Source organism: Trematomus bernacchii, unplaced genomic scaffold, assembly GCF_902827165.1.
Source record: "Trematomus bernacchii unplaced genomic scaffold, fTreBer1.1, whole genome shotgun sequence".
Taxonomy (NCBI): Eukaryota; Metazoa; Chordata; class Actinopteri; order Perciformes; family Nototheniidae; genus Trematomus; species Trematomus bernacchii.
This window is the reverse complement of record NW_022987803.1, coordinates 479,437-492,147: the sequence shown is the minus strand read 5'-3', so window position 1 is coordinate 492,147 and position 12,711 is coordinate 479,437.

Here is a 12,711-nt window from a genome sequence, read left to right as displayed (position 1 = left end):
AGATCTCCCCCCTCTTCTGACAGCCCAGCAGCTGTTCAGAGCACGCTATCCTCTCCTGCAGGGGGGCGTGGTCAGCTGCAGCTCACAGAATCAGCCCCCTGCAAAAACAGTGCTGGAAAGAGCAAATGGAGCGAAATGAGGCATGGCTAAAATGCATGATCTGTTTGGTATTTTGAAAATAGACACGTATAAATATACCTTATATAGGTATGGCCCTACAATATATCATTTAAATATAGCATGATAGGTGTCCTTTAAAGGAGATGGTGTACACGCAGCTTGAGCACTCTGACCTAAATTAATCATTCAGTCACCGTCCACCAAAATGCACTTCTTGCACTTAAGTTAGTGCATGGCAGTGGCCCGTTCAGAGGAAAGTACCTGCTCTTTGGATTGCATTGTCTGCACTGTAAAGGTCTGAAAGCAAAGGCTGTTGGGTCTCATTTCTGTACTTGTGATGAAATAGCCATGTATGGCTTGCTGGGCTGCGAGGAGGAGGCCCATGGTTCACTTAAACCACATTTGGACCCGCTGAGCACTGCAAATATTTGAAATGTCAATCTATTTGATAATGTCAGTAGTCCTCAAAAAGCAGACTCTGCACTACAGGAAAGTCACACGGCTGAATATTAGCAGCTCTGTCCTCCTTGTATCCCCTTATCCCCCCTATTGTGCCTGTAAACTGATGCCTCTCTGTAGTGGCTTCAGTGCAGATTAGCAGCAGAAAGCTACAGATGGCTGCTCAGCACTCTGTAGCCCACAGCAGCTAATGGAGGTTTAATAAGCCACAGCATGATATATGAATGCAGAGAAGGCCATAGTTAGATTAAATACATATTATTTACATCAGCTCACAGGTGTCACTGAAGAAAATTAAACACGTAATTTAAATTAAACAAGTAATGTAATACTCATGCGGCCTGTTGAGCGCAAAGAAGAGAAAAGGCTGACATTACAACAGAGAACATGTAACTGCTGTATTGAAAATAAAAAATCTATAATAATTATTCTCCTTTTGTCAATCCAATATAAACTGACTTTTTCTCTAAACTCTAAATTCATGTTAAAGGTGTAATCATCTGTCGAAACATACAAAAATACTTTTCATGGATTTCGTTTGTTTGTTTGAAAAAATGTATTCAAAGTATTTTAACTTCAGAACTTTTTGGGGTCTTTACAGAAATACTTGTTAACGACATGGCGTACATTTACGATGCTGTGGCAACACCAGAGGAGCCAGTGATGTGGAAATGAATATCAATCCAGATAATGATACTCATCCACAACACCGGAGACCCTAACGGCTCCTACACACGGCGGCGTGCGCTGACGCTTGGCGGTGGGCGTGTCTTGAGCTTGGGGAGTTTACGTGAGCAACGCGACCAACAACCAATCACATGAATCTCTCCTGTCAATTGCATAAAAGGTTTTACATGTCACACTTTATATGATGAACATTTATGACATTAATGTCTATGGTGCTATTTTACGCAACATTCCATGCTGGCTAAATACTGTCTATGCCTGCTAGCTGTCCATTCAAACGAAGTACACTGGATATAAACTCCCCAAACAGGCGAAAACCTACCAGTTTCACCCACTGTCTCTGCCACCTCCCTCCATGCCTGGCTCCTCCGGTTTGTATCCCGGTAGGTGAACAGGGACTGATCATATAGCACCGGGTGATTCCCTACCGCTACGATTATTTTCTCCTCCATTTTTTGGCATATGAGGAAATGAACTGCGGTCTGGTTCTCCCAGCATACACGCGGTTTGATTGGCTAGCGCTTGTACTGGCAGATTTGCATAAGCGGGATTTGATTGGCTGACGCCTCCGTCGAAGCTTCAAAAGTAGAACATTGCTCTACTTTTGCAGCTCCCACCGCGAGAAAAGCTACGCTTTGCTCCCACAATGTAGTTCGGCGAAGCGTGACGTCACCCCATTCCAGTGAATGGACAGAAGCGTTGAAGCGTCAACGCACGCCGCCGTGTGTAGGGGCCGTGAGGGCTCAGCCCTCCCTCTCCTCTCCTCCATGTTCATGAACGACTGTGTGGAGGCTATTTTTATATAACATTAGAAAGACTGATTCTTATTATTACATTATAAGCTTATTGTGCTCATTTATGTGGCTGTGACTTTGGAATAAATAGACATCAATACAATACAGAGTAGCAAGGTCAGGTGCAGACACTGAAAGAATACAAAGAGTTATTCATAAACAGGACATCACTCCGGCCCTGAGTTGTATGGGAGCTTCGCTCCCACACACAGCTAGGAAGCAGCATTATGAAGATTCCACTATATCTGCAGAAAGCTTCAGAAAAAACAAATTACGTATGATGGCGCCAGAGTAGGGAGGGACTTCCACAGGCCGGCCGAATGCTGATTGGAGGATCGTGTTGCCAAGAGACTTTTTTCTAAGTCTGCGCACCAACCAAAGAGAACCAAGTCTAAACCATGGTATCTCTTCAGCTAGTCTTGACCAATCATAAATGTACGGGCAACGCCCTTTGTAATAAAAATGTATGCACGCACGAGGTTCGAGGCTCTTGTCCGGAAATAGACTAACAGATTACAGCTTTGCTGTCTGTGATTTATATGACGTGACGGAGTCCTTGGCCAAGTGAATATATATATTTTGCTCTCATAATAAATAGTTAAACTTAGAAGTCGTTTGTCTTTCCTGGAATTTTGAACACAACAACTGCATGGCCACACACAGCTCCAACACCATCGTGAAGTTTGCTGACGACATGACCGATCACCGACGGTCACCGACGGCGATGAGGCGGCGTACAGAGAGGAGGTCAAAACCCTGACATCTTGGTACCAGGAGAACAACCTTATCAATCCAGATAATGATACTCATCCACAACACCGGAGACCCTAAGGGCTGCGTGCTCAGCCCTCTCCTCTCCTCCCTGTTCACGAACGACTGCGTGGCCACACACAGCTCCAACACCATCATGAAGTTTGCTGACGACATGACCGTCATCGGCCTGATCACCGACGGCGACGAGACGGCATTCAGAGAGGAGGTCAGAACCCTGACATCTTGGTGCCAGGAGAACAACCTCCATCTCAACATCAGCAAAATGCCCACATCTCCATCAACGGGACTACTTTGGAGAGAGTCAGCAGCTTCAGGTTCTTCAGTGTCCACATCACTGAGGACCTGACAAACCAAAACAGCTTGACAGCGGCTCTTCTTCCTCTGCAGGCTGCGGAGGTTCAACATGGACTCCAGGATACTCTGCAACTTCTACAGATGCACCATAGAGAGGATCCTGACCTTCTACAGGTGCACCATAGAGAGGATCCTGACCTTCTACAGGTGCACCATAGAGAGGATCCTGACCTTCTACAGGTGCACCATAGAGAGGATCCTGACCTTCTACAGGTGCACCATAGAGAGCATCCTGACCTTCTACAGGTGCACCATAGAGAGGATCCTGACCTTCTACAGGTGCACCATAGAAAGTATCCTGACCTTCTACAGGTGCACCATAGAGAGGATCCTGAGCTTCTACAGGTGCACCATAGAGAGGATCCTGACCTTCTACAGGTGCACCATAGAGAGGATCCTGACCTTCTACAGGTGCACCATAGAGAGGATCCTGAGCTTTTACAGGTGCACCATAGAGAGGATCCTGAGCTTCTACAGGTGCACCATAGAGAGGATCCTGACCTTCTACAGGTGCACCATAGAGAGGATCCTGACTCTACAGAGGGTGGTGAAAACTGCACAGAACATCACCAGGAAGGAGCTGGTGATGTTCAGCGACCTACTGTATGTGCTGATGCAAAAATACATCCTTTATCACCTTTCCTCCAATCTGAGAGTGACGGGCACCAGAATGTGACGTTGTATTGAAACGGATCAGTGCCAAACTGGCATACATGCTGACTTAAGCAACTGTTTGATTGCCTTTATGGAAATAACACTGCATGTTTTTAGAAACAGAACAACAAGTCACCTGTAATACAGATGTAGCACTCCAGATAGGACTCCAGCTTACAGCTTCCTGCCTAAGACCTGCCTAAGACCAGCATCTGGGAATGTTAAGCCCTCCCACTATTTTCCAAGAGGGCGTTGCCAGATTTTCAATTTCAGGATTTAACCAGGAGATGGCGCTTCATTCACAAATACAGAGACAACTTTTCATGGACTTTCAGTTGTGTTTAGAAGAGCATTTGAACACATCAATATTTTAGATCAAATAAAGTATATCTAATCTTGTAATTCAATAATATATAGTCTTTATATATTAAATAATCATAATAATAATGTAAATGTTTACATTACACTTCTTTATTTGTCATGCGGTCTACCTACGCTGTAAAATGTATTATCTCTTCGATTTACACACGGCATCTATTGCACTTCTGTCCATCCTGGGAGAGGGATCCCTCCTCTGTTGCTCTCCCCGAGGTTTCTCCCATTTTTCCCTTTGAAATGTGGGTTTTTCTCTGGAAGTTTTTCCTTGTACGATGTGAGGGTCTAAGGACAGAGGGTGTCGTTTTCTCATACTGATATTCTGAACAAACTGTGCTGTTGTATTTGCTGTAAAGTGTCTTTACTGTAGGGTATTTTTATTATATGTACAGCACTTTGACTCGACCAAAAATCATTTAAAAATGTGCTATATAAATAAAACTTGATTTGATTTGATTTGATGCTCATACTTTTACCTTTACAATCATTTGCTTTAATATGCAGTATATTTTTTGTATATTTGTGTGTTTGCTTCCTCCTGCTCCATTTCGGACACATACTGTATGATTTATTATTATTATTATTAATATGAAGATATTATTAAGATAAGATAAGATGTTACTTTATTGATTGAACATGTGTGCTATCCCACGGTAATTCAGAAGGCTCACAGGTCACATTCCGACCATTATTTAAAACAATAGGTGCTTTCATAATAATGAGAAACTATGAAATAAGAAATGAATCAAATTAAAATGTAATTATCATATCATATATTATATAGTGTATTGTATTATTAAGTAATATCATACATTAACCCCATTATAGCAGATGCCACATTGAATGGATGAACACATTTATGCATCAATAATTACAACAGAGTATTTCTAAATACAAGTTGTAATCTAATCCTCTTATTTTACACAATTGACAGACAGTGTTATTTGTACGTCAATAGTCATATATTGTCATAACCTTTTTGTGTGAAATAATTAATATTATTATTATTTCCGCCCACTGTTTGGCGAGCTGCATGAGAAACTGACGGGCTGTCAGGAGAGAGAGAGAGAGGAAGAGAGGATCCGTTTCTCCCGTGTTATTATCCAAAGTTAATGTAAACTTTTGAATAATGTACTTATTATTATAGTGATGAACATTAAAAACAAAGCATGTTGGCTGATTTTGGACCCCCTCACTATTTGTTTTCACTACTTTAATTAAATGTTTGATAAGTGCATGCAGATCACAGTACAGTATGCTCGTTCAGTAAAACACGTACACAGATAAATTATTTTGTATTCCAAAAATCAGGAAGTAAAGTCCCCTGGTTTGTGACAAGATGTGAAGTCAACAGATAGTCACTCAGAGGGGGGTGCTATTTATTTTCAAATGCATATAGGCTATGCCACATTTACATGTAGGCAACACTGCCCTTCCAGTCAAGAATTTGAATTTCAATGGGATGGGGGTGTGTGATTAAAAATGAGTGGCCAAACTAAGACTTAGTTTTATATTACACTCAGAAAAGAAATGGTACACATATCAGTACTCTTAGTGCCAAGTTGAAAGAGAATTCACTGCTCTAAACAAAGTCAAAAATCAACATACAGTAGGGGGGTGGGGGATGGTGAACGGTATGGTCAATGTTTGTAAACACAATCCTCAGGATGTGTCCTAATCAAACCAAAAGAGAAAATGCAGATATTACACTCAGAAAAGAAATGGTAGACATATCAGTACTCTTAGTGCCAAGTTGTCTCAGACAATCTGCATTTCCTAATGTGGGACAGTTCTGTGCAAAATGTGGGACACTGCAAAGTCTATGTTAAAAAGCCTCACTCACCTTAATTCATGTAATAAAAACATCTCAGGTCAGTAACACTGAAAGCTAAATGTGCAATACCATGTTCAGCTATGTTACTATTTATAATGTTATTGTTGTTACAACAGAAGATGTTTTTATTTATATTGAAGTTAAATGCATCAATCTGTGACACTTTTATTTTGTAAGATAGCAAGGGGGGGCATATTGTGATCAAATCAAATCAAATCAGGTTTTATTTATATAGCACATTTAAAAGCGATTTTTGGTCGAGCCAAAGTGCTGTACATGTAATAAAAACACATTACTACAATCACAATAAAAGACAATAAATTACAACAGATATATATATAAAAAAAAAAAAAACACAAGGAAAAGTCAGGAGTCGTGCTCCGCTCTGACTAGAAGGCCAGAGAGAAGAAGTGTGTCTTAAGAGTAGATTTAAAAACCCCTAGGGTCTGGGCCGACCTCACATGGAGGGGCAGAGTGTTCCAGAGCCTAGGGCCAGCTGCTGCGAAGGCTCGGTGCCCTCGGGTTTTAAGCCTGGTCTTGGGCACTACCAGCAGCAGCTGGTCAGCAGACCTTAAAGCTCTGGCTGGGGTGTAGCGCTGGAGGAGTTCAGCTATATAGGCCGGAGCCAGCCCATTTAGGGCTTTAAAAACAAATAAAAGGATTTTAAAATCAATTCTGAACCGAACTGGAAGCCAGTGTAGTGAGGCCAGAATTGGGGTGATGTGGTCACGCTTTTTGTGGCCAGTCAGCAAACGTGCAGCTGCGTTTTGGACTAGCTGCAGGCGTTTAATTGAGGCCTGGTCCATACCCACATACAGAGCGTTGCAATAGTCCAGTCTTGAGGTAACAAAGGCGTTAATAACCCTTTCTAAGTCTTTAAAAGATAAATATGACTTGGTTTTGGCCAATAATCTTATTTAAAAAAAGCAGGATTTGACTACGGTGCTGACCTGTTTGTCGAATTTAAAAGTGCTAGTGAAGGTCACTCCAAGGTTCATGACAGAGGGGAGGATGTTTTTATTGAGAGAGCCCAGAATATCAACCGGAGAGGCTGGAGGTTGGGGTCCAAAAAAGATGACCTCAGTCTTGCTCTCGTTGAGGTTGAGAACGTTTTTGCTCAGCCAGGATTTTATCTCTGTTAAACAGTCCATCAACTGCTGTAGTGAGTGTTTGACATTTGCTTTTAGAGGCAGATATATCTGTACATCGTCGGCGTAGCAGTGGAAGGGAATATTGTGTTTAGTGAGAATTGAACCTAGGGGCAGTATGTACAGTAGAAAAAGGATGGGGCCCAGAATCGAGCCTTGGGGAACCCCACAGGTAAGAGGGGCTTTGGCAGAGGAGAAGGCACCTAGCTGTACTGAGAAGCTACGGTCTGTCAGGTAGGACCTGAACCATGCAAGGGCAGAGCCTGTGATGCCAGCGGACTGTTCAAGCCGTGACAACAGGATGCTATGGTCCACAGTGTCAAAGGCAGCTGTCAGGTCTAACAGCACCAATACAGCTGGGCTACCTGAGTCGGCGGCTAGGAGCAGATCATTAAAAACTCTTAAAAGGGCTGTTTCAGTGCTGTGCATGGGTTTGAAGCCAGACTGAAACTTTTCATGGATTCCATGCATGGTTAAAAAAGACTGCAGCTGGGCATAGACTACTCGCTCCGGGGCTTTTGATAAAAAAGGTAGCTGGGAGATGGGCCTAAAATTTGCGAGAATGGAGGGGTCGAGATTTTTCTTTTTAAGTAGTGGCTTAACCACGGCATGTTTGAAGGCAGCTGGGACACATCCTGAGCTAAGAGAGGTGTTTATAAGTAATAAAATACTTGCACCAACTGATTCCAAAACATCTCTGAGAAGGCGAGAGGGAATGCTGTCTGAGGTACAGTTTGTCGGCCGCAGGTGCTTGACTACATCCGAGAGAGAAGAGAGGGATACAGGCTCAAAGTGGTCGAGGACAGCAGGGCACAGAAAAGGAGCAGGATCTGGGGTAGCATTAGTGTGGGCTAGCCTAAGAGCAGATACCTTTTCAATAAAAAAATGTAAGAAACTTATCACAGAGAGTAGTCGATGGCACAATAGAAGAAACATCACAGGGATTAATGATAGAGTTGAGGACATTAAAAAGAACCTGAGGTTTATGGCTGTTTTTGGAGATTAACAGAGAAATGTGCTCTGTTTTGGCTGCTTTGACTGCCGTCTGGTAGTCAGAAAGGCAAGCACGAAGGATTTCTAGGGAGACATGGAGTTTATCCTTTTTCCATTTTCTCTCTGCACGCCTGCAAGCGCGTCTGAGAGCACGAGTACAGTCATTGAGCCACGGCTCTGATAGAATTTTGGTGCGTCTAAGCGTAAAAGGAGCAACAGAATCCAGTATTAGTGTGCATGTCGAGTCAAACATGGAGATAAGCTCATCAGCATTAAAAGCACAGTTCACATCTAATTTACAGATCGGAGAAGCATTAAAAACATCAGAGAACTGTGAGGCAGTCAAGGGGTTAATCGAACGCAGACGACGCGCAGGGGCACGTGATTCGACTCCTGCGGAAGGGATGGAGGTTGTAAACAGAACCGGTAAATGGTCTGAGATACGCGTTGCTGCACATATTTCATCCACAGATACAGACAGTCCAAACGATAATACTAAGTCCAAAGTGTGTCCTTTTTCGTGTGTTGGGCCAGCCACGGACTGAACGAGACCAAAAGAATCAAGGAGATTTAAAAAGTCCCTAACCAGAGGTTTGGACTCGCAACACACATGGACATTGAAGTCTCCGGAGATCAAAACACGATCATATTTCACCATGATCCCGGACAGAAAGTCAGAAAAGTCATTTATGAAATCCTTATTGCACTTTGGCGGATGATACATGTCACGATCTGTCTGTGTTGTGTTTTGTCTTTTTCTGTCTCTGGTTTCCTGTTTTGTTTTGAAATGTTTTCCTCCTTGTGTCTTCTTTGTTCCTTCTTCCTGTGTTTGCCTTCCTGTCGTTAGTTTCCCTGGTGTGTCTGATTGTTTGATTGTGTTCACCTGTTGCCCTTGTGTTTCTGCCTCCCTTACCCCAGCTGTGTCTCGTCTTGTGATTACCCCTCTCTGTATTTAGTCTTGTCTTCCCCTGTGTGCCTTGTCGGTTCATTGTTGGTTTTTCCTGTCTCCCTCCATGTTGGTCACGGTTGTCTCTCCTGTCTCCCTCCATGTTGGTCACGGTCAGTTTTTGTACAACCTATTTGTTTCATGCCTTGTTTTTGTTCAGCTTTTAAAATAAAGCTCGCTTTTTGTTTCGAGACCTTTTACCTTTTTTGATAGTCTGCATTTGGGTCCTACCCTTCCACGCATCCTAACAGAATGAACCGACCAGAATTGGACTCAGCAGACTCTGATTTTTTGTTGCTACAAGCGGAACGTCTTGGGTACTCTCTGGAGTACATTTTTTATACCTGGTATGACGCCACATCTATACGGGGTAGAGTGGCGGCTTTGAAGGAGGCACGCCAGGAGGTTGCTCGCAAGCCCTGGCTCAGGGGTTTGTTGCCTGAGTGGCTACAACATTTTACATGTAGTCCTGGAAGCTTTTCTCAAGCCTCTAACCCTTTCCTGGGATCCGACTACTGTGATGTTGGAGGTCCACGGCGTCTCCAAAAGGCCTCTAAGAGACGCAGGGCCAGGATTCCAGCCCGTGCCCCAGCAGCCATGGTTTCAGCCTCAGGTCTGGTCCCAGCAGCCATGGTTCCAGCCCCAGTTCTGGTCCCAGAGGCCATGGTTCCGGCCCCAGTTCCGGCCCCAGCAGCCATGGTTCCGGCCCCAGTTCCGGCCCCAGCAGCCATGGTTCCGGCTTCAGTTTCGGCTCCAGTACTGGCTCCCCGGCCGACGCCAGCCCCCCGTGTGCTGTCGGTGGTCCGGCCGACTCCAGCACCTCGTCTCCTGTTGGCTCTCCGGCCGACGCCAGCCCCCCGTGTCCTGTTGGCTCTACGGCCTACGCCTACCCCATGTCCTGTACCGTTGGAGGTCCCGCCGACTACTCTCCTGCCGGGGGTCTTGCCAACTCCATGTCCTGTCCCATTGGGGGTCCCGCCGACTACTCTTCTGCCGGGGGTCCTGCCAACCCTATGTCCTGTCCCATTGGGGGTCCCGCCGACTACTCTTCTGCCGGGGGTCCTGCCAACCCTATGTCCTGTGCCGTTGGAGGTCCCGCCGACTACTCTTCTGCCGGGGGTCTTGCCAATCCTATGTCCTGTCCCGTTGGGGGTCCCGCCGACTACTCTTCTGCCGGGGGTCCTGCCAACCCTATGTCCAGTGCTGTTGGAGGTCCCGCCGACTACTCTCCTGCCGGGGGTCTTGCCAACTCCGTGTCCTGTCCCATTGGGGGTCCCGCCGACTACTCTTCTGCCGGGGGTCTTGCCGATCCTATGTCCTGTCCCATTGGGGGTCCCGCCGACTACTCTTCTGCCGGGGGTCCTGCCAATCCTATGTCCTGTCCCGTTGGGGGTCCCGCCGACAACTCTCCTGCCGGGGGTCTTGCCAACTCCATGTCCTGTCCCGTTGGGGGTTCCGCCGACAACTCTCCTGCCGAGGGTCCTGCCAACTCCACGTCCAGTATCGTTGGAGGTCCTGCCGACACCTGTTCCGCTGTGGGTCCTGCCAATCCCATGTCCTGTCCCGTTGGGGGTCCCGCCGACTACTGCTCCGCCGGGTTTCCTGCCAACACCAGATCCTGTTCTGTTGGGGGTTCCGCCGACACCTGTCCCGCCGGGGTTTCTGCCAGCTCTGTGTCCTGTTCTGTTGGGGGTCCCGCCGACACCTGTCCCGGCGGGGGTCCTGCCAACTCTGTGTCCTGTTCCGTTGGGGGTCCAGTCGACACCAGCCCTTGCTACATCCGGGGTCCCATTGACACCAGCCCATGTCTTGTTCGGGGTCCCGTCTACGCCTGTCCCGTCGGCTCCGGTTCCTGTCCGGCCGATACTGGGTCCTGCTTGTCCTCCGGAGCTGTCCCGTCGGCGCCTTCCTGCCCGGCCTCCGGAGCTGTCCCGTCGGCGCCTTCCTGCCCGGCCTCCGGAGCTGTCCCGTCGGCGCCTTCCTGCCCGGCCTCCGGAGCTATCCCGTCAGCGCCTTCCTGCCCGTACTCCGGAGCTGTCTCGTTGCCGCCTTCTTGTTCGCCCTCGAGCCCGGCCCCTTGAGTGCCGCAGTCTTCGCCCTCGAGCCCGGCCTCCTGAGTTCTCCAGCCGCGGTCTTCGCCCTCGGGCTCGGCCCCCTGATTCTTCCAGCCGCAGTCTTCGCCCTCGAGCCCGGCCTCCTGAGTTCCCCAGCCGCGGTCTTCGCCCTCGAGCCCGGCCCCCTGACACTTCCAGCCGCTGCCTTCGCCCTCGAGCCCGGCCCCTTGAGTTCCCCAGCCGTGGTCTTCGCCCTCGAGCCCGGCCTCCTGACTCTTCCAGCCACTGCCTTCGCTCTCATGCCCGGGTCCCTGCTGAGTTCGCCCGCTGTGGCCTTCGCCCCTTTTTGGACTCTGCCTTGCCCCCGGGCCGTCCGCCCGGGACCCCTTTCGGGCCCGTCCTCCGGACCCCCTCCACCCACCCTTTTGGAAATGTTGGACTATGTTTTTTGGGACGTCTGGGATCCGTCCCTTGAGGGGGGGGGGTTATGTCACGATCTGTCTGTGTTGTGTTTTGTCTTGTCTTTTTCTGTCTCTGGTTTCCTGTTTTGTTTTGAAATGTTTTCCTCCTTGTGTCTTCTTTGTTCCTTCTTCCTGTGTTTGCCTTCCTGTTGTTAGTTTCCCTGGTGTGTCTGATTGTTTGATTGTGTTCACCTGTTGCCCTTGTGTTTCTGCCTCCCTTACCCCAGCTGTGTCTCGTCTTGTGATTACCCCTCTCTGTATTTAGTCTTGTCTTCCCCCGTGTGCCTTGTTGGTTTTTCCTGTCTTCCTCCATGTCAGTCACGGTTGTCTCTCCTGTCTCCCTCCATGTTGGTCACGGTCAGTTTTTGTACAACCTATTTGTTTCATGCCTTGTTTTTGTTCAGCTTTTAAAATAAAGCTCGCTTTTTGTTTCGAGACCTTTTACCTTTTTTGATAGTCTGCATTTGGGTCCTACCCTTCCACGCATCCTAACAATACACGACTGCGCAGAGTATAGGCGAGGCCGGGTTCAGTTCAAAAAGCTGCAACTCAAAGCTAGCATAGCTAGTTACAGGGTGAAGCAATCGGCATTGGAGGCTAGCTCTAAACACTGATGCGATGCCCCCACCATGGCCGGTGGCACGGGGGGAGCTGAAGAATGTACAGTCGGGAGGAAGAAGTTCAGAGAACGGTGTATACTCGCCAGCGTGGACCCAGGTCTCCGTCAGGAACATAAAATCCAGTTCACGAGAGGTGAAGAAGTCGTTTAGCAGGAACGTTTTGTTTGCTATCGACCTAGAATTTAGCAAAGCCATGCAAAGTTTTCGCTCCGGGCTTGCCGAAGGTGTAGTGCGTCTCAGCTGACGAAGATGTGCGTGTTGAACGCCGCGCGGGCCGGGAGCAGTCAGTCGGGCAGGAGGAGCTGTCAGCGGGCCCAGCAGAGGTCGCAGCTCCGGAAAAACAGGGCGAATCCATCGATCCCTCAAATGGCGTGCAGCGGGAGGGCCATGACATCCGAGGCGTGGATAAGCCAGGTTCTGCTCCTGGTGTTCCTTCTG